We start from the raw sequence: 26,001 nt of genomic DNA, 5'->3' as shown, positions 1-26,001 counted from the left end.
AGGTCAGGTCGTTATGGATGCGGTGATACTAAATATGTGTACTTTTATTGTTTTTTTTTTATTTAGACAAAGAAATGTATTTATAGGAACAATATTTTTTTTTTTTGCATTTTTTTTTGGATTTTTTTTTTACACTATAACATTGCCCCGGGGGGTGGGGCATCATGTTATAGTGTAAGATCACTGATCTGACACTTTGCTGTACACTGTGTCAGATCGGCGATCTGACGTGCACAGCTCCAGGCTTCCTGGCACCTGCTTCGAGCAGGCGCTGTGAAGCCACCTCCCTGCAGGATCCGGATGCCACGGCCATTTTGGATCCGGGCCTGCTGCAGGAAGGAGGAGGTAGGAGATCACATCGCGTTGCTCCGGGGGTCTCAGGGAAGCATGCAGGGAGCCCCCTCCCTGTGCGATGCTTCCCTATACCGCCAGAACACTGCAATCATGTTTGATCGCAGTGTGCCAGGGGGTAATGTGCCAGGGGCGGTCCGATACCGCTCCTGGCACATAGTGCCGGATGTCAGCTGCGATAGTCAGCTGACACCCGGCCGCGATCGGCCGCGCTCCCCCAGTGAGCGCGGCCGATCTCTATGACGTACTATCCCGTCGAGGGTCAGATAGGCCCAGGTCACCTCGACGGGATAGTACGTCTAAGGTCAGAGAGGTTAAATTCCTTGTACTGTCATTGTGCTGTGCATGCTGACCTGCCTTCTCCTTTTAATTAATTGTTTTCCTATGTTATTATATCTTGTAATTTTGTATTTTTAATCAGTCTTGTTAAAATGTGGTGTCCCTAATAAAAATGTAGCATTGTGGAACAATTCTGATCGATTATACTATTGTTCAAGTAGTTTTTCCTTTTCTCATATGACGTAACATTGTATGTCTGAGAAAAGGGGGCTACTAAAATTTTAAAAGCTATTTTTCAGTTTTACAGATCACAAAAACGTTCACAGACCACAAAACGCTGTAAGCATAAAGAGATGACAGCAGTACTCTATAAGGACTAAAACATATGCAAACACTGGATACATGAGATCTTAAATGTATTATTGCAAAAAAAATTTACTTGCAAAAATGAACTTGCAAAAATGAAGGTTCTAAGCACATAAATTGGCCAATTCATGTGTGCTCATCAACCGTGGCAAGGTGACACTTTTCTCATGGGTATCTACTCTGATACTTATCAAACATGCCTATCCTTGGCTGTAAGCCTACATTTTAAATGGACAGATGGGAACTGGCACTGATTAAAATCACCCTTGGGATGATGGGAGGAGTGCAGAGTCAGAAAAGGAGGTAGTCACAATGTAATGATCTGGTCTAGGTTATGACTTGCCCCTTAAATGCCCCTGGACCGTGAGTAATACGGTACACTACAGCTCACTTTCCAGCTACCCCTACTACTGTTATTAGACTTGTGCTTTCAATTGATCCATGTATTTTTCAGGGTATTTTCTCATTTGTTGAGTTCCAGCACCAGCTGCTGGTGAAATCTATACAATGTAAAGTTTTGACATGAGAACTGAGGTTTCAAGAGGAGGGGCTATTCTAGTTTCCACCCTGTCTAGACCAGGAGAGCTGGGAAAACCCCAGTTTGGAACAAGCAGTATCAGGGAGCAGAGCACTTGTGGAGGCTCCCTCACTCCAATACCCTCTGGTAGGCCTGACAAGCTTAGAAATTACCCCAGGACTCCCAGGTCGGTGAAATACTCTTGCTATGTAAAATCTATTAGATAAAGCTACAAAAGACTCTGAATCTCTCTATAACAACGTACAAGCATTACATCTAAAGGAGCAGGTTCTTAAAGCTCCGAAGCCTCAATTCCATGTCAGAATCTAACTCTGTACTGTATTTGCTGTGGTTTAACCTTGTGAGCTGTGAAGCATTTACTCTGTGTCATATTTTCTCGTTCCTGCGAAAGTAAACATAACTGTTATCCCTGTGTCTGTGGTCATTATCATAAGTGCCGCATGGGGGTGGATAGAAGTGAATGGAAAACCCCCCATTACAATGGCTTTACAACAATATGAGGTAGATATCATACTGGGAACTTCTTACACTATGGGGTATATAGACTGGTGACCTTCGGCACTCAATAAGTCACAGAGAGATTAAGTTTCAAATTATATCAAATTTAATATGCAGCCGACATAGTAGGATATACAGATATCACTCCATCCAATGTTTTGGCATCATTGCCTTTATCAAGGGTGTCTATAGATATTTAAATAAAAGCGATATGATTAGCATCATCATATAGATTTGACACAAAAATAAACAAAATAATCCTTGTGCTTGATGCAAAAGTAGAGAAACAAATGTAGAAACACCATATATCAATTATCGGCGGCTGTGCATTCTCACAGGAACAAGCTAATCACCCAAGAAAAAAAAATGTGGAGAACAGTCTAAATGTGTACATAATAAGGGTATAGGAGAATAAGAACCAGCATAACTTCTTGGATACCTTGATCTTGTTGAAAGATGATGGCCATCTAGACATTGACTTGTATAAAACCTACTGACAAGAATAGCCTGTTACACTTTTCCAGTTGCCACCCGTCTCATATTGAGAAGTCATTACTGAAATCACAAATACACCATGTTAACCGCATTGTCACCTTTCAACCCTAAGGGTACATTGCATCTTAGAAATGCTTATCAAATTTACCCATTGGGGTTACTCTTACAAAATACTAGAGACAGCAGCACAATTCACCCCACCTCAAACTGAAAAACCAAAGAGGATAGCTTTTACTAGTACATAACATCCCTGTATGAATCTTCTAAAAAATTGTGTTCCGAAGCGTTGGCCACTTCTTGGTAAGGCCTATCCAACTATCCCAGAATTTAGTATCCCCCCTAATCTGTTACAAGAAATCTCAGAAAATTAGAAACTTGCTAGTTAAGGCGGATGTTGGCTCTGATACACAAGCACAACAACAACTAACATTGATGACTCAGAAACTGGGAACATTTCCCTGTTTACACTGTCCCCAGTGCTCCCTTGTCACTAAAGGTGATACCTTCTCTCACCCTAGATCTGGAAAACGTTTCCCTATTAAGGGTTTCTTTACATGTGACTCCACATATGTGGTCTATTTAATCAAGTGTCACTGAGGCCTCTGATATGTTGGTGAGACTACCCAACATATCTGGGACCTCATATTCCAACACAGATCTACGATCCGTTGTAAGTGTATGATTTTACCGGTTCCTTCACATTTCATCATGGCTGGGCATACAGTGTCCCAACTTAAATTCCAGGTCCTGGAAAGTATTCCTCTGTCTACTCTGAGGGGGCGACAGAGTGCATAAATTGAAAGAGAGAGGGGCATTTTGGATCTTTACACTGCAGACAGTTCACCCATGGGGTATGAGTGGAGAATACGAGGCCCTACAATGGTAGTGTGACCTCTCTTTACTCTCATTATCACTGAAAAATTTCTAGAGTGTTTCCAGGGTATATTTTGATGGAATGCATTCGATTTTGTTATTATGGTTGTACATTATATTGCACTAACCATATTTCTTTGATCTCTTTTAGATTCCCTTATGACTGCAATATTCTCCATTTACACCGTTTTCCTATGGGGTGACACTCCTTCTTGCTATTTGCTCTTCATTCCCTTTAGTTTTGTGTTACTTAAAGGCTCCAGTCTTGATCTAATTATTTTTTTTTCCCATTGGTCTAATTCCTTTCTCCCATCTTTCTTCTCCGGTGTCTATTTCCATTACTTATTTTCATCCTTTATTTTACTCCCTCCCCCACTTTTATGTCATTTTCTCTCTCTTTTCTTACTCTTGTAGCGACCCAGTAAGCCAGAATATATATGGCACTTTTTGAAGAGAAATGCAAATATACCCATAGAATTTTCCAAAAACATTCAGCACATTGGAAAAGATTCATAGACGATGTCTTCCTGATATGGAATGGGGATGATCTTTCCCTTACACAATTCTTTCAAGATATTAATTCTCAGATTCTTAATTTGACATTTATGATACATAAGGTCAGTACAGAGTTAACTTCTTGGATACCTTGATCTCATTGAAATATGATGGCCATCTAGACATTGACTTGTATACAAAACCTACTGACAAGAATAGCCTGTTACACTTTTCCAGTTGCCACCCGTCTCATATTGAGAAGTCATTACCGAGATCACAAACACACCGTGTTAACCGCATTGTCACTGATCCAACCCTATGGGAACATCACATCTTAGAAATGCGTAGCAAACTTATCAATTGGGGTTACCTTTCCAAAATACAAGAGACAGCAGCACAATTCACCCCACCTAAAACTGAAAAACCAAAGAGGATAGCTTTTGCTAGTACATACCATCCCTGTATGAATCTCCTAAAAAATTGTGTTCTGAAGCATTGGTCATATCTTGGTAAGGCCTATCAAACTATTCCACAGTTTAGTATTCCCCCCCTAACCTGTTACAAGAAATCTCAGAATATTAGAAACTTGCAGGTTAAAGCGTATGTTGGCGCTGATAGACAAGCACAATGACAACTAACATTGATGACTCAGAAACTAGGAACATTTCCCTGTTTACACTGTCCTCAGTGCACCAATGTCACTAAAGGTGACACCTTCTCTCACCCTAGATCCGGAAAACATTTCCATATTAAGGGTTTCTTTACATGTGACTCCACATATGTGGACTATTTAATAAAGTGTCCCTGCGGCCTCAGATATGTTGGTGAGACTACCCAACATATCTGGGACCACATATCCCAACACAAATCTACTATCTGCTGTAAGTGTATAGTGTTACTGGTTCCTTCACATTTTGCAACAACAGGGCATACAGTGTCCCAACTTAAATTCCAGGCCCTGAGAAGTATTCCTTTATCTAGGCGGGGGGGGGGGGGGGGGGGGGCAGGGGGCGACAGAGTGCATACATTGAAAGAGAGAGGGGAATTTTGGATCTTTACACTGCAGACACTTTACCCATGGAGGATGAATAGAGAATACAAGGTCCTCCAATGGTAGTGTAACCTCTCATTACTCTCATCATTGTTGAAAAACTTCTAGAGTGTTTCCAGAGAATATTTTGATGAAATGCATTCGATTTTGTTATTATGGTTATATATTATATTGCACTAACCATATTTCTTTGATCTCTTTTAGATTCCGAGTTGTACCATCCCTGCCCACAAGCACTTGTCCACATGTCCGTGGTTAGGTGGACTTTCCAAGTAACTGCATTGTTGAAGGCACGGCTAATGTTGTGGGACACGTGCTTGTGTAATGCGAGGACGGCATACTGGAAGAAATAGTGTTGGCTGCAGACCGAGTACCAAGAGATGGCCGCTGCCATCAGGTTGCGGAAAGCTTCCATCTCTACGAGCCAAAAACGCAACATTCGAGCGCAAGCAGTCGCAAAATGTGTGAATTTAGTTGTATAGCCTGTGGGGCATTGGCTGCGTATTTGCGCTTGTGTTATAAGGACTGGGGTATGAACAAATGAACACTGCATTGGGACAAGGATGTTGACGTACTTGATGATGTTGCTAGTTGAGTCTGTGCAATGACAGGTGCAGGGCAGGAGGCACCTTCGAATGCACCATGGACAGGGGACTGGCTTGCACGCTCAACAGCGGAAGAAGCAATGGTGTCACTCGCAGACACTGTTCCTGGAGCCTGGGGTTCAGACCACAAAGTCATCATGCTGCTTGTGGCCAGACTGGTAGTTTTGCTACCCCTGCTGATGCTGGCCTGGCTGGTGGTGCAAATGACACTTTTGGGGTTATCGGTACAGTCTTTAAAAAACAACCAGACTTGCGAAATCCTAACAGTAGTACTGGCAACTTCTGTTGTGTTGATGTTACGGGGAACTGTTGCCTACCTTCTGTCTGCGACCACCACACTGTGTCTTCCTTGCCTGTTGGGGTGCTATGCCTCCCTCCCCCTGTGTGCTGCAGTCCTTGCTCTGCATGTCCTCCTGCCAGTTTGGGTCAGTTACTATATCATCCACCACCTCGTCTTCCAGTACCGCACCCTGATCTTCCTTCTAACTTTCTGGCAATTGTGCCTTATCATCGCACACCTCTTGTGACACTTTCCCAACATCACCTTTGTGTGACCACGGCGGCTCAAATATTTGGGCATCGCTGCATGCGATCTCCTCTTGCCTCTTTCAAGTGGACCAGAATAGAGGCTTGAAACTATAAATGGAAAAGTGAACAGCTCTTCGGAGTGCCCAAGTGTGGGATCAGTTGTCTCTGGGCACTTGGAATGGTGGAGGAAGGAGGATCAGGGTGAGGAATATGGGGACCAGATTCACGGCTACTGAGACTTGACCGTGTGGAAGACAAGGTGGTGGTGTGGGGCAAAGTGACTGGAAACATTATATGCTATCCAACCAACAACCTTTTGACACTGCTCTGGGTTCATTAGTGGTGTGTTGCGGTCCCCTAGTAATTGGGACAGGAAGGTCAGGTGAGAAGATGTGGGAGTTTGTTGTGCACAATTTCAGCTTACCTACGACCTCGGCCTCTGCATGCACCATCACCATCACATCCAGTTCCCCATCCCTTGCTATGCACCTTGCCCACTTTAAATGGAGGAAATTATTTTCCACGCTCACTACAAATGGCTGAATTTGGAGCAAACTTACATGTGATCCATGTGATGGAAAACCACAGTTTTAAATAGATGGCCTGTAGGTAACTAATTTTACCAGCAAACTAGTGTTAATAACTTCGCTAACACGCTGTTGTGAATTTGCTTTTTGCTTCCTCTAGTGGTTACTAGTTTTTTGACTCTGGTTTTTCTGTCATTCCTTTTATCCGCACCTGGGTCGTTAGTTAGGGGTGTTGCTATATAAGCTCCCTGGACCTTCAGTTCTATGCCTGGCAACGTAGTTATCAGAGCTAGTCTGCTGTGCTCTTGTCTACTGATCCTGGTTCCAGTTATATCAGCTAAGTCTGCCTTTTGCTTTTTGCTATTTGTTTTGGTTTTGTATTTTTGTCCAGCTTGTTCCAAATCTATATCCTGACCTTTGCTGAAAGCTCTAGGGGGCTGGTGTTCTCCCCCCGGACCGTTAGACGGTTCGGGGGTTCTTGAATTTCCAGTGTGGATTTTGATAGGGTTTTTGTTGACCATATAAGTTACCTTTCTTTATTCTGCTATCAGTAAGCGGGCCTCTCTGTGCTAAACCTGGTTCATTTCTGTGTTTGTCATTTCCTCTTACCTCACCGTCATTATTTGTGGGGGGCTTCTATCCAGCTGTGGGGTCCCCTTCTCTGGAGGCAAGAAAGGTCTTTGTTTTCCTCTACTAGGGGTAGCTAGATTCTCCGGCTGGCGCGTGTCATCTAGAATCAACGTAGGAATGATCCCTGGCTACTTCTAGTGTTGGCGTTAGGAGTAGATATATGGTCAACCCAGTTACCACTGCCCTATGAGCTGGATTTTTGTATTCTGCAGACTTCCACGTTCCTCTGAGACCCTCGCCATTGGGGTCATATCAGTTTGCCAGGCCAGTATTAAATGTTTAATGCATTGCAGAAGAGGGATTATAAGAAAGAAGATTCTGAGTTTTTTTTTTCTTTTTCCCCTTTACCTCAGAGTGGCTATGCTTGCTGCAGACATGAATGTCCAGACCTTGATTACAAGTGTGGACCAGCTGGCGACTCGTGTGCAGGGCATACAAGACTATGTTATCAGAAATCCTAGGTCAGAACCTAAAACACCGATTCCTGAACTGTTTTCCGGAGACAGGTTTAAGTTTAGGAATTTCGTGAATAATTGTAAATTGTTTTTGTCCCTGAGACCCTGTTCATCTGGAGATTCTGCTCAGCAAGTAAAAATTGTTATGTCGTTCTTACGGGGCGACCCTCAGGATTGGGCTTTTTCGCTGGCGCCAGGAGATCCGGCATTGGCTGATCTTGATGCGTTTTTTCTGGCGCTCGGTTTACTTTATGAGGAACCCAATCTTGAGATTCAGGCAGAAAAGGCCTTGCTGGCTATGTCTCAGGGGCAGGACGAGGCTGAAGTGTATTGCCAAAAATTTCGGAAATGGTCCGTGCTGACACATTGGAACGAGTGTGCACTGGCCGCTAATTTTAGAAATGGCCTTTCTGAAGCCATTAAGAATGTTATGGTGGGTTTTCCCATTCCCACAGGTCTGAATGATACTATGGCACTGGCTATTCAAATTGACCGGCGGTTGCGGGAGCGCAAAACCGCAAATTCCCTCATGGTGTTGTCTGAACAGACACCTGATTTAATGCAATGTGATAGAATCCTGACTAGAAATGAGCGGAAAATTCATAGACGCCGGAATGGCTTGTGCTACTACTGTGGTGATTCTTCACATGTTATCTCAGCATGCTCTAAACGTATAGCTAAGGTTGTTAGTCCTGTCACCGTTGGTAATTTGCAACCTAAATTTATTCTGTCTGTAACTTTGATTTGCTCACTGTCATCTTATCCTGTCATGGCGTTTGTAGATTCAGGAGCTGCCCTGAGTCTCATGGATCTCTCATTTGCTAAGCGCTGTGGTTTTACTCTTGAACCATTAGAAAATCCTATTCCTCTTAGGGGTATTGATGCTACACCATTGGCAGCAAATAAACCGCAGTATTGGACACAGGTTACCATGTGCATGACTCCTGAACACCGCGAGGTGATACGTTTCCTGGTTTTACATAAAATGCATGATTTGGTTGTTTTAGGGCTGCCATGGTTACAGACCCATAATCCAGTCCTGGACTGGAAGGCTATGTCAGTCTCAAGTTGGGGCTGTCGTGGTATTCATGGGGATTCCCTGCCTGTGTCTATTGCTTCTTCTACGCCTTCGGAAGTTCCGGAGTATTTGTCTGATTATCAGGATGTCTTCAGTGAGTCTGAGTCCAGTGCACTGCCTCCTCATAGGGACTGTGACTGTGCTATAGATTTGATCCCAGGCAGTAAATTTCCTAAGGGAAGACTGTTTAATCTGTCGGTACCTGAACATACCGCTATGCGTTCATATATCAAGGAGTCTCTGGAGAAAGGACATATTCGTCCGTCATCTTCCCCTCTTGGTGCGGGATTCTTTTTTGTGGCAAAAAAGGACGGATCTTTGAGACCTTGTATTGATTATCGGCTTTTAAATAAGATCACTGTCAAATTTCAGTATCCTTTACCGCTGTTGTCTGACTTGTTTGCCCGGATTAAGGGTGCCAAGTGGTTCACCAAGATAGACCTTCGTGGTGCGTACAACCTTGTGCGCATTAAGCAAGGTGATGAATGGAAAACCGCATTCAATACGCCCGAAGGTCATTTTGAGTACTTGGTGATGCCTTTTGGGCTCTCCAATGCGCCTTCAGTTTTTCAGTCCTTTATGCATGACATTTTCCGGAAGTATCTGGATAAATTTTTGATTGTTTATCTGGATGATATTTTGGTTTTTTCTGATGATTGGGATTCGCATGTGGAGCAGGTCAGGTTGGTCTTTAAAATTTTGCGTGAAAATTCTTTGTTTGTCAAGGGCTCAAAGTGTCTCTTTGGTGTACAGAAGGTTCCCTTTTTGGGGTTCATTTTTTCCCCTTCTGCTGTGGAGATGGACCCAGTCAAGGTCCGAGCTATTCTTGATTGGACTCAGCCCTCGTCAGTTAAGAGTCTTCAGAAGTTCTTGGGCTTCGCTAACTTCTACCGTCGTTTTATCGCTAATTTTTCTAGCATTGTGAAACCTTTGACGGATATGACCAAGAAGGGCTCCGATGTAGCTAACTGGGCTCCTGCTGCCGTGGAGGCTTTCCAGGAGTTGAAACGCCGGTTTACTTCGGCGCCTGTTTTGTGCCAACCTGACGTCTCACTTCCCTTTCAGGTTGAGGTGGATGCTTCGGAGATTGGGGCAGGGGCCGTTTTGTCGCAGAGAGGCCCTGGTTGCTCTGTTATGAAACCTTGTGCCTTTTTCTCTAGGAAGTTTTCGCCTGCCGAGCGAAATTATGATGTGGGCAATCGGGAGTTGTTGGCCATGAAATGGGCATTTGAGGAGTGGCGTCATTGGCTCGAGGGTGCTAAGCATCGTGTGGTGGTCTTGACTGATCACAAAAATCTGATGTATCTCGAGTCTGCTAAACGCCTTAATCCGAGACAGGCCCGCTGGTCATTGTTTTTCTCCCGCTTTGATTTTGTTGTCTCGTATTTACCAGGTTCAAAGAATGTGAAGGCCGATGCTCTTTCTAGGAGCTTTGTGCCTGATGCTCCTGGAGTCGCTGATCCTGTTGGTATTCTTAAAGATGGAGTTATCTTGTCAGCTATTTCTCCGGATCTGCGACGTGTGTTGCAGAGATTTCAGGCTGATAGGCCTGAGTCTTGTCCACCTGACAGACTGTTTGTCCCGGATAAGTGGACCAGCAGAGTCATTTCCGAGGTTCATTCCTCGGTGTTGGCAGGTCACCCGGGAATTTTTGGCACCAGAGATCTGGTGGCCAGGTCCTTTTGGTGGCCTTCCTTGTCAAGGGATGTGCGGTCATTTGTGCAGTCCTGTGGGACTTGTGCTCGAGCTAAGCCTTGCTGTTCTCGTGCCAGCGGTTTGCTCTTGCCCTTGCCTGTCCCGAAGAGACCTTGGACACATATCTCCATGGATTTCATTTCTGATCTTCCGCTATCTCAGGGCATGTCCGTTATCTGGGTGATATGTGATCGCTTCTCCAAGATGGTCCATTTGGTTCCTTTGCCTAAGCTGCCTTCCTCTTCCGATCTGGTTCCTGTGTTTTTCCAGAACGTGGTTCGTTTGCACGGCATCCCTGAGAATATTGTGTCAGACAGAGGATCCCAGTTCGTTTCCAGGTTCTGGCGATCCTTTTGTAGTAGGATGGGCATTGATTTGTCGTTTTCGTCTGCTTTCCATCCTCAGACTAATGGGCAGACGGAGCGAACCAATCAGACTTTGGAGGCTTATTTGAGGTGTTTTGTCTCTGCTGATCAGGACGATTGGGTGACATTCTTGCCGTTGGCTGAGTTTGCCCTTAATAATCGGGCTAGTTCCGCCACCTTGGTTTCGCCTTTTTTCTGCAACTCTGGTTTCCATCCTTGCTTTTCTTCGGGTCATGTGGAGCCTTCTGACTGTCCTGGGGTGGATTCTGTGGTGGATAGGTTGCAGCAGATCTGGAATCATGTGGTGGACAACTTGAAGTTGTCACAGGAGAAGGCTCAGCGCTTTGCCAACCGCCGCCGCGGTGTGGGTCCCCGACTACGCGTTGGGGATTTGGTATGGCTTTCTTCCCGCTTTGTTCCTATGAAGGTCTCCTCTCCCAAATTTAAACCTCGTTTTATTGGGCCTTACAAGATATTGGAAATCCTTAATCCTGTATCTTTTCGTCTGGATCTTCCTGTGTCGTTTGCTATTCACAATGTATTTCATAGGTCCTTGTTGCGGCGGTACATTGTGCCTGTAGTTCCTTCTGCTGAGCCTCCTGCTCCGGTGTTGGTTGAGGGCGAGTTGGAGTACGTGGTGGAGAAGATCTTGGATTCTCGCCTCTCCAGGCGGAGGCTTCAGTACCTGGTCAAGTGGAAGGGCTATGGTCAGGAGGATAATTCCTGGGTGGTCGCCTCTGATGTTCATGCGGCCGATTTAGTTCGTGCCTTTCATGCCGCTCATCCTGATCGCCCTGGTGGTCGTGGTGAGGGTTCGGTGACCCCTCACTAAGGGGGGGGGGTACTGTTGTGAATTTGCTTTTTGCTCCCTCTAGTGGTTACTAGTTTTTTGACTCTGGTTTTTCTGTCATTCCTTTTATCCGCACCTGGGTCGTTAGTTAGGGGTGTTGCTATATAAGCTCCCTGGACCTTCAGTTCTATGCCTGGCAACGTAGTTATCAGAGCTAGTCTGCTGTGCTCTTGTCTACTGATCCTGGTTCCAGTTATATCAGCTAAGTCTGCCTTTTGCTTTTTGCTATTTGTTTTGGTTTTGTATTTTTGTCCAGCTTGTTCCAAATCTATATCCTGACCTTTGCTGAAAGCTCTAGGGGGCTGGTGTTCTCCCCCCGGACCGTTAGACGGTTCGGGGGTTCTTGAATTTCCAGTGTGGATTTTGATAGGGTTTTTGTTGACCATATAAGTTACCTTTCTTTATTCTGCTATCAGTAAGCGGGCCTCTCTGTGCTAAACCTGGTTCATTTCTGTGTTTGTCATTTCCTCTTACCTCACCGTCATTATTTGTGGGGGGCTTCTATCCAGCTTTGTGGTCCCCTTCTCTGGAGGCAAGAAAGGTCTTTGTTTTCCTCTACTAGGGGTAGCTAGATTCTCCGGCTGGCGCGTGTCATCTAGAATCAACGTAGGAATGATCCCTGGCTACTTCTAGTGTTGGCGTTAGGAGTAGATATATGGTCAACCCAGTTACCACTGCCCTATGAGCTGGATTTTTGTATTCTGCAGACTTCCACGTTCCTCTGAGACCCTCGCCATTGGGGTCATAACACACGCTGCAACAAAATTTAAATGGAGGCCAGAAATGGCAGAATTTTTAGGGCAATTATATGTGATCCATGTGACAGACAAACTATTGTTTTAAATAGCTGGCATGTAGGTAACCACTTTTACCAGCAAACTGGTGCCAATAACTTCGCTAACACACCACAATAAAATTTAAATGGAGGCCAGAAATGGTAGAACTTTGAGCGCAATTATATGTGAAATTATATGTGATCCATGTGACGGACAAACCACAGTTTTAAATAGCTGGCCTCAAGGTAACTGTTTTTACCAGCAAACTGGTGTCAATAACTTTGTTAACATACTGCAACAATATTTAAATGAAGGACAGAAATGGCAGAATTTTGAGTGCAATTATGTGTGATCCGTGTGGCGGACAAACCACAGTTTTAAATATCTGGCCTGTAGGTTACTGTTTTTACCTGCAAACTGGTGTCAATAAATATGCTAAATGGAGGCCAGAAATGGCAGAATTTTGAGCGCAATTATATGTGAAATTATATGTGATCCGTGTGACGGACAAACAACAGTTTTAAATAGCTGGCCTGTAGGTAACTATTTTTACCAGCAAACTAGTGTCAATAACTTCGCTAACACACTGCAACAAAATGTAAATGGAGGCCAGAAATGGCAGAATTTTGATCGCAATTATATATAATCCGTGTGACAAACAATCCACAGTTTTAAATAGCTGGCCTGTAGGTAACTATTTTTAACTGCAAATTTGTGTCAATAACTTCGCTAACACACTGCAACAAAATGTAAATGGAGGCCAGAAATGGCAGAATTTTTAGCGCAATTATATGTGATCCATGTGATGGACAAAGCCCAGTTTTAAATATCTGGCCTGTAAGTAACTATTTTTACCAGCAAACTGGTGTCAATAATTTCGCTAACACACTGCAGCAAAATTCAAATGGAGGCCAGAAATGGCAGAATTTTGAGCGCAATTATATGTGATCCGTGTGACAAACCACAGTTTTAAATAGATGGATTTTTAGCTCTGCAATATGGAAAGGATCTGGCTGTATTCTGCAGTGCCAACAAGCAAATGGAGCAGAAAAATGGTGTTCTATGGAATGCTTTTTAAGTAAATAATCAGGATTAAGATCCAAAAAAAAATTATTCCTGGCCCCTGATACCTGGGGCCGTGTCTAGAAATATCTGTAAAAGCAGCAGCAGTCAGAACTGGAATGGACCCTCTTGCTATATGCACTGCAGTCTGCCACATACACTGCCTGCCTGCCTAGCACTTATATCTATGAAGTTGATAGTTCTTAGAAGGACTGTTAGTTGAGGTGGATATGTGTCTAATATATTTTGGTATACCTACACTAAATAAGACACAAGCAAATCTCTTCATAGCCCAGCAGCAACACTCCCTACACTGCCTGATTCTGGAGTAGACTGCGACAATCATGGCGGTGCCAGGTCTGATATAGACCTGATGACACTGTGCGGCCTGCCAATCACTATAATGCAACAACCAACATGACTGCGGAATTACAGTGTGTGGCAGACAATCTCTGCATGTTCATTGGCTCTCTAAAGAGCACCAAATATGCAGGGTGGGGACCCGAGCTCTCACTGAGCAATCTCGAAAATACTCGGCAAGCTCCGAGCATCTCAAGCAGTGAGATGCTTTGGCGAGTATCGAGTAGTGGCAAGCATGCTCGCTCATCACTTGTCACAGCTATAGAAGTTGTTCTCACCGCTGTGATCAACTAAATCCTGATTATAATGTTAGGATGCAGTAATATTACATGTAATTTAGATAGGATTCATGACCATAGTCCCTTATAAATTGCTGGTCAGGTTAATTAACCTCCATATTTATTATGCGTAGGGTGACTGATTATTAGAACTGTTATGACCCCAATGGCAGAGGGTCTCAGAAATAAATTCTAAGTCTGCAAACACAAAAAACCAGCTCATAGGGCAGTGGTAACTGGGCTGACCGTATATCTAATCCTAGCACCACAAATAGCAGCAGCCGGGGAACGTGCCTACGTTGGTTCTAGACGTCTCGCGCCAGCCGGAGAACTAACTAACCCTAGAAGGGAAAAGATAGACCTTTCTTGCCTCCAGAGAAAAGACCCCAAAAGTTGGATACAAGCCCCCAACAAATAATAACGGTGAGGTAAGAAGAAAAGACAAACGTAAGAATGAACTAGGTATTTAGCAAAGAGAGGCCCACTGACTAATAGCAGAATATAGTAAGATGACTTATACGGTCAGCAAAAACCCTATCAAAATTTCCACACTGGATATTCAAGAACCCCCGAACCGTCTAACGGCCAGGTGGGAGAATACCAGCCCCCTAGAGCTTCCAGCAAAATCAGGAATCACATTTAGTACAAGCTGGACAAAAAATAATAGCAATACAAATAACCAAAAAACAAGGAAGCAGGACTTAGCTTAATTATGCACGAACCAGGACCAGCAGACAGGAGCAAACAGAAAGAACTGATTACAACGATGCCAGGCACCAGACTGAGAATTCAGGAAGTTCATATAGCAACACCCCTGGACTAACGACCCAGGTGGGTGCCAAACTGAGGAAAGACAATCCCAGAGTCATAACACTAGTGACCACAAGAGGGAGCCAAAAAAGTCTAATTCACAACAGTACCCCCCCTTTAAGGAGGGGTCACCGAACCCTCACCAAGACCACCAGGGCGATCAGGATGAGCAGCGTGAATGGCACGAACTAAATCGGCCGCATGCACATCAGAGGCAACCACCCAGGAATTATCCTCCTGACCATAGCCCTTCCACTTGACCAGATACTGAAGCCCCTGCCTGGAGAGACGAGAATCCAAGATCTTCTCCACCACGTACTCCAACTCGCCCTCAACCAACACCGGAGCAGGAGGCTCAACAGAAGGAACCACAGGTACAACGTACCGCCGCAACAAAGACCTATGGAACACGTTGTGAATGGCAAACGACACCGGAAGATCCAAGGGAAAGGACACAGGATTAAGGATTTCCAATATCTTGTAAGGACCGATGAAGCGAGGCTTAAATTTAGGAGAGGAGACCTTCATAGGAACAAATCGAGAAGACAGCCATACCAAATCCCCAACACGAAGTCGGGGACCCACACCGCGGCGGCGGTTGGCAAAACGCTGAGCCTTCTCCTGTGACAACTTTAAGTTGTCCACCACATGATTCCAAATCTGCTGCAACCTATCCACCACAGAATCTACCCCAGGACAGTCAGAAGGCTCCACATGTCCTGAGGAAAAACGAGGATGGAAACCAGAGTTGCAGAAAAATGGCGAAACCAAAGTAGCGGAACTAGCCCGATTATTAAGGGCAAACTCAGCCAACGGCAAGAAGGTCACCCAATCATCCTGATCTGCAGAAACAAAACACCTCAAATAAGCCTCCAGGGTCTGATTAGTTCGCTCCGTTTGTCCATTAGTCTGAGGATGAAAGGCAGACGAAAACGACAAGTCAATGCCCATCTTAGCACAAAAGGATCGCCAGAACCTGGAAACAAACTGGGATCCTCTGTCAGACATGATATTCTCAGGAATGCCGTGTAAACGAACCACATTCTGAAAGAACAGAGGAACCAGATCGGAAGAGGAAGGCAGCTTAGGCAAAGATACCAAATGGACCATCTTGGAAAAGCGATCACATACCACCCAGATGACAGACATGCCCTGAGACACCGGAAGATCTGAAATGAAATCCATGGAAATGTGTGTCCAAGGCCTCTTCGGGACAGGCAAGGGCAAGAGCAACCCGCTGGCACGAGAACAGCAAGGCTTAGCTCGAGCACAAGTCCCACAGGACTGCACAAATGACCGCACATCCCGTGACAAGGAAGGCCACCAAAAGGACCTAGCCACCAAATCTCTGGTGCCAAAAATTCCCGGATGCCCTGCCAACACCGAGGAATGAACCTCGGAAATGACTCTGGTGGTCCACTTATCAGGAACAAACAGTCTGTCAGGTGGACAAGAGTCAGGTCTACCAGCCTGAAATCTCTGCAACACACGTCGCAAATCCGGAGAAATGGCTGACAAGATTACTCCCTCTTTAAGAATACCAACTGGTTCAGCGACTCCAGGAGAGTCAGGCACAAAGCTCCTTGAAAGAGCATCAGCCTTCACATTCTTTGAACCTGGTAAATACGAGACCACAAAGTCAAAACGGGAGAAAAACAATGACCAACGGGCCTGTCTAGGATTCAGGCGTTTAGCAGACTCGAGATACATTAGATTTTTGTGATCAGTCAAGACCACCACACGATGCTTAGCACCCTCGAGCCAATGACGCCACTCCTCAAATGCCCACTTCATGGCCAGCAACTCCCGATTGCCAACATCATAATTCCGCTCAGCAGGCGAAAACTTCCTAGAGAAAAAAGCACATGGTCTCATTACAGAGCAACCAGGGCCTCTCTGCTACAAAACGGCCCCTGCCCCAATCTCAGAAGCATCCACTTCAACCTGAAAGGGAAGTGAGACATCAGGCTAGCACAAAACAGGCGCTGAAGTAAACCGGCGCTTCAACTCTTGCTAAGCTTCCACGGCTGCAGGAGCCAAGTTAGCAACATCAGAAACTTTCTTGGTCATATCCGTCAAAGGTTTAACAACGCTAGAAAAATTAGCGATAAAATGACGGTAGAAGTTAGCAAAACCCAAGAACTTCTGAAGACTCTTAACTGACGTGGGTTGAGTCCAATCATGAATAGCTCGGACCTTGACTGGGTCCATCTCCACCGCAGAGGGGGAAAAAATAAAACCCAAAAAGGGAACCTTCTGTACTCCAAAGAGACACTTTGAGCCCTTAACAAACAAAGCATTCTCACGCAAAACCTGAAACACCATCCTGACCTGCTCTAAATGCGAGACCCAATCATCAGAAAAAACCAGAATATCATCCAGATAAACAATCATAAATTTATCCAGATACTTCCGGAAAATATCATGCATAAAGGACTGAAACACTGAAGGAGCATTAGAGAGCCCAAAAGGCATCACCAAGTACTCAAAATGACCTTCGGGCGTATTAAATGCAGTTTTCCATTCATCTCCTTGCTTAATGCGCACAAGGTTGTACGCACCACGAAGATCTATTTTGGTGAACCACTTGGCACCTTTAATCCGGGCAAACAAGTCCGACAACAGAGGCAAAGGATACTGAAATTTAACAGTGATTTTATTCAGAAGCCGATAGTCAATACAAGGTCTCAAAGATCCGTCTTTCTTGGCCACAAAAAAGAATCCAGCACCAAGAGGGGAAGAGGATGGATATGCCCCTTCTCCAGAGATTCCTTGATATACGAACGCATTGCGGTATGCTCAGGTACAGACAGATTAAATAGTCTTCCCTTAGGAAATTTACTGCCTGGAATCAAATCTATAGCGCAGTCACAGTCCCTATGAGAAGGCAGAGCACTGGACCTGGACTCGCTGAATACATCCTGAAAATCAGACAAATACTCAGAAACTTCCGAAGGAGTAGAGGAAGCAATAGACACCGGCGGGGAATCACCATGAATTCCCTGACAGCCCCAACTTGACACAGACATTGCCTTCCAATCCAAGACTGGATTATGGGTCTGTAACCATGGCAGCCCCAAAACGACCAAATCATGCATTTTATGCAGAACAAGAAAACAAATCACCTCCCGATGTTCAGGAGTCATGCACATGGTTACCTGTGTCCAAAACTGCGGTTTATTTTCCGCCAATGGCGTAGCATCAATACCTCTAAGAGGGATAGGATTTACCAACGGCTCAAGAACAAAACCACAGCGCTTGGCAAATGACAGATCCATAAGACTCAGGGCAGCACCTGAATCCACAAACGCCATAACAGGGTAGGAAGACAATGAGCAAATTAAAGTCACAGACAAAATAAATTTAGGTTGCAAATTACCAATGGCGACAGGACTAACAACCCTTGTTAGGCGTTTAGAGCATGCTGATATAACATGTGTAGAATCACCACAGTAAAAACACAACCCATTCTGACGTCTATGATTTTTCCGTTCATTTCTAGTCTGAATTCTACCACAGTGCATTAAATCAGGTGTTTGTTCAGACAACACCACAAGAGGATTAGCGGCTTTGCGCTCCCGCAAACGCCGGTCAATTTGAATAGCCAGCGCCATGGAATCATTCAGACTTGTAGGAATGGAGAAACCCACCATCACATTCTTAATGGCTTCAGAAAGGCCATTTCTGAAATTTGCGACCAGAGCACACTCATTCCACTGAGTAAGCACGGACCATTTCCGAAATTTTTGGCAATACACTTCAGCTTCATCCTGGCCCTGAGAAATAGCCAGCAAGGCTTTTTCTGCCTGAATTTCAAGATTGGGTTCCTCGTAAAGCAATCCGAGCGCCAGAAAAAATGCATCAATATTTGCCAATGCCGGATCTCCTGGCGCTAGCGAGAAGGCCCAATCCTGAGGGTCGCCCCGTAAGAAAGAGATAACAATTTTTACTTGCTGAGCTGAGTCTCCAGATGAACGGGGTCTCAGAGATAGAAACAATTTACAATTATTCCTGAAATTCCTAAACTTAAATCGGTCTCCAGAGAACAGTTCAGGAATAGGTATTTTAGGTTCAGACATAGGACTACTGGTAACAAAATCTTGTATGCCCTGCACACGAGCAGCAAGCTGGTCCACACTTGTAATCAAGGTCTGGACATTCATGTCTGCAGCAAGCTCAAGCCACTCAAAGGTAAAGGGGAGGAAGAAAGGAAAAAAAAAAAAACTCAGAATTTCCTTTCTTATAATCCCACTTCTGCAATGCATTAAACATTCAACTTTGTCCTGGCATACTGTTATGACCCCAATGGCAGAGGGTCTCAGAAATAAATTCTAAGTCTGCAAACACAAAAAACCAGCTCATAGGGCAGTGGTAACTGGGCTGACCGTATATCTAATCCTAGCACCACAAATAGCAGCAGCCGGGGAACGTGCCTACGTTGGTTCTAGACGTCTCGCGCCAGCCGGAGAACTAACTAACCCTAGAAGGGAAAAGATAGACCTTTCTTGCCTCCAGAGAAAAGACCCCAAAAGTTGGATACAAGCCCCCAACAAATAATAACGGTGAGGTAAGAAGAAAAGACAAACGTAAGAATGAACTAGGTATTTAGCAAAGAGAGGCCCACTGACTAATAGCAGAATATAGTAAGATGACTTATACGGTCAGCAAAAACCCTATCAAAATTTCCACGCTGGATATTCAAGAACCCCCGAACCGTCTAACGGCCCGGGGGGAGAATACCAGCCCCCTAGAGCTTCCAGCAAAATCAGGAATCACATTTAGTACAAGCTGGACAAAAAATAATAGCAATACAAATAACCAAAAAACAAGGAAGCAGGACTTAGCTTAATTATGCACGAACCAGGACCAGCAGACAGGAGCAAACAGAAAGAACTGATTACAATGATGCCAGGCACCAGACTGAGAATTCAGGAAGTTCATATAGCAACACCCCTGGACTAACGACCCAGGTGGGTGCCAAACTGAGGAAAGACAATCCCAGAGTCATAACACTAGTGACCACAAGAGGGAGCCAAAAAAGTCTAATTCACAACATAGAACCACATGGTAGATATTAAATGCCTGCCTGGAGATATTAAATGCTTGGTTAAATTATTAATAATAATCTATGAACTTCTATTATTGGATAAAGATATTTGTTTACACTTCTATATAAAGCCAGCCAAAATAGAGTTTGTACGATCCAGTTAGATAGCAAATGAGTTGTATCCAATCTATAAGTGGATCCGACACACAAGTAACATCCCGTGTGTGTGTGTGGCCAGTATGGAGGACCGCTGTAAGTATACGTAGCTCTGCAGTGTGATTATACTGTATATAAGTGTCTGTAGGGGCAATTACACTGTGTAGGTGACTGAGGAGCTTTAATTCTGTATAGGGTGTTGTAGGGGTCATCACATTATATATGGGCAGCTGTGTTGGACATCATAGTGTATATGGGGGTCTGTTGTGGATATTGGCTGTGGTGACTTTCATACTGTGTAGGGGAACAATGCCAGGAGGAGTACAGTTCGAGGAGGACACTATGGTGGGAAGCATGAGGACATTGTGTGAGAAGGGGGTCACAGATTGGATATAGAGAGGGGAAAGCATGAAATGGGGCCTCAGTATGAAGGGAGGTTAGCATGGCGGGGACAATGTGGAGATATAGAGAGTGTAAAGGGAAACAGTGGAGAGAGGACAGCCATGGTATAGGCCATGGTTCATGAGGGTGAATGGTGTGGTGGTTATATCTAATAATGGTAGACAGTGGAGTGTGTTGTGGATTCTGTTTGTGGGCTCCCTCTGGTGGTTACTGCTGGTACTGGGTGACTTTGGTGGGTTGCGGCCTTTGGTTTCCACCTGTCCATCAGTGGCTGGGTGTTTCCTATTTTACCTGGCCTTTCTGTCATTTCCCTTGCCGGCTATCAATGTATTCAGATGTGCTCTGTTTGGTTCCTGCCTACCTGCTCCCAGATCTTTCAGGATAAGCTAAGTGCTGATTTTCAGTTGTTTGGTTTTTTTTGTCCAGCTTGCTTATTATGTCTCTATGCTAGCTGGTAGCTCTAGTGGACTGAGGTTCTCCCCATGTGCCATGAGTTGGCACATGGGTTCTTGTAATCTCAGGATGGTTTTTTTGATTAGGGTTTTTTGCTGACCGCTCAGTCCCCTTTTGTATCGTTCTGCTTTCTAGTTTACAGCGGGCCTCAATTTGCTAAAACTATATATATCATCTCTATGTGTGTGCCTTCCTCTCATTTCACCGTCAATACATGTGGGGGGCAACTATATCTTTTGGGGTTCATTCCGCTGGAGGCAAGTGAGGTCTTTATTTTCTCTGCAGTGCTAGTTAGCTCTTAGGCTGGTGCGTGGCGTCTAGAACCAACGTAGGCACGCTCCCTGGCTATCTCTGGTTGCGTTTGTCAGGCGTGGGGCAGCGGTCAGCCCAGGTTCCATCACCCTAGAGCTCATCCGTAATATATTTGTACTTTGCTTGTCCTGTGCTATCCCTAGCCATTGGGATTCATGACAGTATAGCCGGCTCACAAAGTGTTAATTGTTTGGGCTGAAGCAGGAGAAAGAGAAGTGTTTAAGGGAATTTTTTTTTTTTTTTCCCTTCAGAGTTTTGCTGCCTAGCCCTTAATTGCTGTCTAGCTGTTTCTTACCTCCTCTTAACCCTTGAATGGCTCTGATCTTAGCTGTTTAACATGGATGTCCAGAGTTTGGCTTCCAGCCTGAGTAATCTCGCGGCAAAAGTTCAAAACATACAGGATTTTGTTGTTCACACTCCCATGTCTGAACCTAGAATTCCTATTCCAGAGTTCTTTTCTGGAGATAGATCTACCTTCCTGAATTTCAGGAACAATTGTAAATTGTTTCTTTCTGTAAAATCTCGCTTCTCTGGAGACCCTGCTTAACAGGTCAAGATTGTAATATCTTTCCTGCGGGGCGACCCTCAGAATTGGGCATTTGCATTGGCACCAGGGGATCCTGCATTGCTCAGTGTGGATGCGTTTTTTCTGGCATTGGGATTGCTCTATGAAGAACCTAACCTGGAGATTCAGGCTGAAAAGGCTTTATTAGCCCTCTCTCAGGGGCATGATGAAGCGGAGATATATTGTCAGAAGTTTCGGAAATGGTCGGTGCTTACTCAGTGGAATGAGTGCGCCCTGGCTGCAAACTTCAGAAATGGTCTTTCTGAGGCCATTAAGGATATTATGGTGGGGTTCCCTACGCCTACAGGTCTGAATGAGTCTATGGCTATGGCCATTCAGATTGATCGGCATTTACGGGAGCGCAAACCCGTGCACCAGTTGGCGGTGTCTTCTGAACAGGCACCTGAGACTATGCAATGTGATAGAATTCAGTCCAGAAGTGAACGGCAAAATTATAGGCGGAAAAATGGATTGTGTTTCTATTGTGGTGATTCAGCTCATGTTATATCAGCATGCTCTAAACGCACAAAAAGGGTTGATAAATCTTTTGCCATTGGTACTCTGCAGCCTAAGTTCATTTTGTCTGTGACTCTGATTTTTTCACTGTCTTCCATTTCCGTCGATGCCTATGTGGATTCGGGCGCTGCCCTGAGTCTTATGGATTGGTCATTTGCTAAACGCTGCGGTTTTAGTCTGGAACCTCTGGAAGTTCCTATTCCTCTGAAGGGAATTGACTCTACACCATTGGCTATGAATAAACCGCAGTATTGGACACAAGTGACCATGCGCATGACTCCCGTCCATCAGGAGGTGATTCGCTTCCTTGTACTTTATAATTTACATGATGTACTAGTGCTTGGTCTGCCATGGTTACAAACTCATAATCCTGTCCTGGACTGGAAAACAATGTCTGTGTTAAGCTGGGGATGTCAGGGGGTTCATGATGATGCACCTCCGATTTCAATCGCTTCATCTACTCCTTCTGAGATCCCTGCGTTTTTGTCTGACTATAGGGATGTTTTTGAGGAGCCTAAGCTCAATTCGCTCCCTCCTCATAGAGATTGTGACTGTGCTATAGAATTGATTCCTGGCAGTAAGTTCCCTAAGGGTCGTTTATTTAATCTGTCACTGCCAGAGCATACTGCTATGCGGAATTATATTAAGGAGTCCTTGGAAAAGGGACATATTCGTCCATCTTCGTCCCCTCTGGGAGCAGGTTTTTTTTTTGTGGCAAAAAAAGATGGTTCCCTGAGGCCTTGTATAGATTATCGCCTTCTGAATAAGATTACAGTCAAGTATCAGTATCCATTGCCATTATTGACTGATTTGTTTGCTCGCATTAAGGGGGCTAGGTGGTTCACTAAGATAGATCTTCGCGGTGCGTATAATCTGGTGCGGATAAAACAGGGTGATGAGTGGAAAACCGCATTTAATACGCCTGAGGGCCATTTTGAGTATTTGGTAATGCCTTTTGGACTCTCCAATGCTCCGTCAGTCTTTCAGTCCTTTATGCACAATATTTTCCGTGAATATCTGGATAAGTTTATGATTGTGTATTTGGATGATATTTTGGTGTTTTCTGATGACTGGGAGTCTCATGTTCTACAGGTCAGGAAGGTGTTTCAGGTTCTGCGGGCCAATTCTCTGTTTGTGAAGGGCTCAAAGTGTCTCTTCGGAGTCCAGAAGATTTCTTTTTTGGGGTACATTTTTTCTCCTTCTACTATTGAGATGGATCCCGTCAAGGTTCAGGCGATTTGTGACTGGACACAACCTACATCTGTTAAGAGCCTTCAGAAGTTTTTGGGGTTTGCTAATTTTTATCGTCGGTTCATTGCTAATTTTTCCAGTATTGTTAAACCTTTGACTGATTTGACTAAAAAGGGTGCTGATGTTGCTGATTGGTCTCCTGCGGCCGTGGAGGCCTTTCAGGAACTTAAGCGCCGGTTTTCTTCTGCTCCTGTGTTGTGTCAACCAGATGTTTCACTTCCTTTTCAGGTTGAGGTTGATGCTTCCGAGATTGGAGCGGGGGTGGTTTTGTCACAGAGAAGTTCTAATGGCTCGGTGATGAAGCCATGTGCATTCTTCTCTAGAAAATTCTCGCCCGCCGAGCGCAATTATGATGTGGGTAATCGGGAGCTTTTGGCCATGAAGTGGGCATTTGAGGAGTGGCGTCATTGGCTTGAGGGTGCTAAACATCGTGTGGTGGTCTTGACTGATCACAAGAATCTCATTTACCTTGAGTCTGCCAGGCGTTTGAATCCTAGACAGGCTCGTTGGTCGTTGTTTTTTTCTCGTTTCAATTTCGTGGTTTCATACCTGCCAGGTTCAAAGAATGTGAAGGCAGATGCTCTTTCCAGGAGTTTTGTGCCTGACTCTCCTGGAGACTCTGGGCCTACTGGTATCCTTAGGGATGGGGTAATATTGTCCGCCGTATCCCCAGACTTGCGACGTGCATTGCAGGAGTTTCAGGTGGATAAACCGGATCGTTGTCCACCAGAAAGACTGTTTGTTCCGGATGATTGGACCAGTAGAGTCATCTCCGAGGTCCATTCTTCTGTGTTGGCTGGTCATCCTGGAATATTTGGTACTAGAGACTTGGTGGCCAGGTCTTTTTGGTGGCCTTCCTTGTCTAGGGATGTGCGTACCTTTGTGCAGTCTTGTGAAGTGTGTGCTCGAGCTAAGCCTTGCTGTTCTTGGGCCAGTGGGTTGTTGTTATCCTTGCCCATCCTGAAGAGGCCTTGGACGCACATTTCCATGGATTTTATTTCTGATCTCCCGGTTTCACAGAAAATGTCCGTTATCTGGGTTGTGTGTGACCGCTTTTCTAAGATGGTTCATTTGGTGCCCTTGCCTAAGTTGCCTTCCTCCTCTGAGTTGGTCCCTTTATTTTTTCAGAACGTGGTTCGTTTGCATGGGATTCCGGAGAGTATCGTTTCTGACAGGGGATCCCAGTTTGTGTCTAGATTTTGGCGGACATTTTGTGCCAAGATGGGCATTGATTTGTCTTTCTCGTCTGCATTCCATCCTCAGACGAATGGCCAGACGGAGCGAACTAATCAGACCTTGGAAACTTATTTGAGGTGTTTTGTTTCTGCTGATCAAGATGACTGGGTTGCTTTTTTGCCACTGGCCGAATTTGCTCTTAATAATCGGGCTAGTTCGGCCACGTTGGTCTCTCCTTTTTTTTGTAATTCGGGGTTTCATCCTCGTTTTTCCTCTGGTCAGGTGGAGCCTTCGGATTGTCCTGGAGTGGACGTGGTGGTGGACAGGCTACATCAGATTTGGAATCAGGTGGTGGACAATTTGAAGTTATCTCAGGAGAAGACTCAGCAGTTTGCTAATCGCCGTCGCCGCGTGGGTCCCCGACTTCTTGTTGGGGATTTGGTGTGGTTGTCTTCTCGTTTTGTCCCTATGAAGGTCTCTTCTCCTAAGTTCAAGCCTCGGTTCATCGGTCCTTATAGGATCTCGGAGATTCTTAACCCTGTATCTTTTCGTTTGGATCTCCCAGCATCGTTTGCTATTCATAATGTGTTCCATCGGTCGTTGTTGCGGAGGTATGAGGTGCCCGTTGTTCCTTCGGTTGAGCCTCCTGCTCCGGTGCTGGTGGAGGGAGAATTGGAGTATGTTGTTGAGAAGATCTTGGATTCTCGTGTTTCCAGACGCAAACTCCAGTATTTGGTTAAGTGGAAGGGTTATGGTCAGGAGGATAATTCCTGGGTGGTCGCCTCCGATGTTCATGCGACTGATTTGGTCCGCGCCTTCCATAGAGCTCACCCTGATCGCCCTGGGGGTTCTCGTGAGGGTTCGGTGACCCCTCCTCAAGGGGGGGGTACTGTTGTGGATTCTGTTTGTGGGCTCCCTCTGGTGGTTACTGCTGGTACTGGGTGACTTTGGTGGGTTGAGGCCTTTGGTTTCCACCTGTCCATCAGTGGCTGGGTGTTTCCTATTTTACCTGGCCTTTCTGTCATTTCCCTTGCCGGCTATCAATGTATTCAGATGTGCTCTGTTTGGTTCCTGCCTACCTGCTCCCAGATCTTTCAGGATAAGCTAAGTGCTGATTTTCAGTTGTTTGGTTTTTTTTGTCCAGCTTGCTTATTATGT

At 45.0% G+C, this 26,001-nt stretch overlaps 1 long non-coding RNA gene across 1 annotated transcript in view; it reads left to right on the top strand.

Moving 5' to 3' along the window:
* Window positions 1-6,732, top strand: part of LOC143773737 (uncharacterized) — an 86,693-nt gene extending 79,961 nt beyond the window's left edge. The window contains exons 2-3 of the long non-coding RNA XR_013215342.1: window positions 3,552-4,017; window positions 5,151-6,732. This is a non-coding gene — a long non-coding RNA (uncharacterized LOC143773737). The remainder of the gene's footprint in view (window positions 1-3,551; window positions 4,018-5,150) is intronic.
* The last annotated feature ends 19,269 nt before the right edge of the window (window positions 6,733-26,001 follow it).

Source organism: Ranitomeya variabilis, chromosome 5 (assembly GCF_051348905.1).
Source record: "Ranitomeya variabilis isolate aRanVar5 chromosome 5, aRanVar5.hap1, whole genome shotgun sequence".
NCBI classification, from domain to species: Eukaryota; Metazoa; Chordata; class Amphibia; order Anura; family Dendrobatidae; genus Ranitomeya; species Ranitomeya variabilis.
The sequence above is the reverse complement of the archived record's forward strand: the minus strand, read 5'-3'. Positions and strand labels throughout refer to the sequence as shown.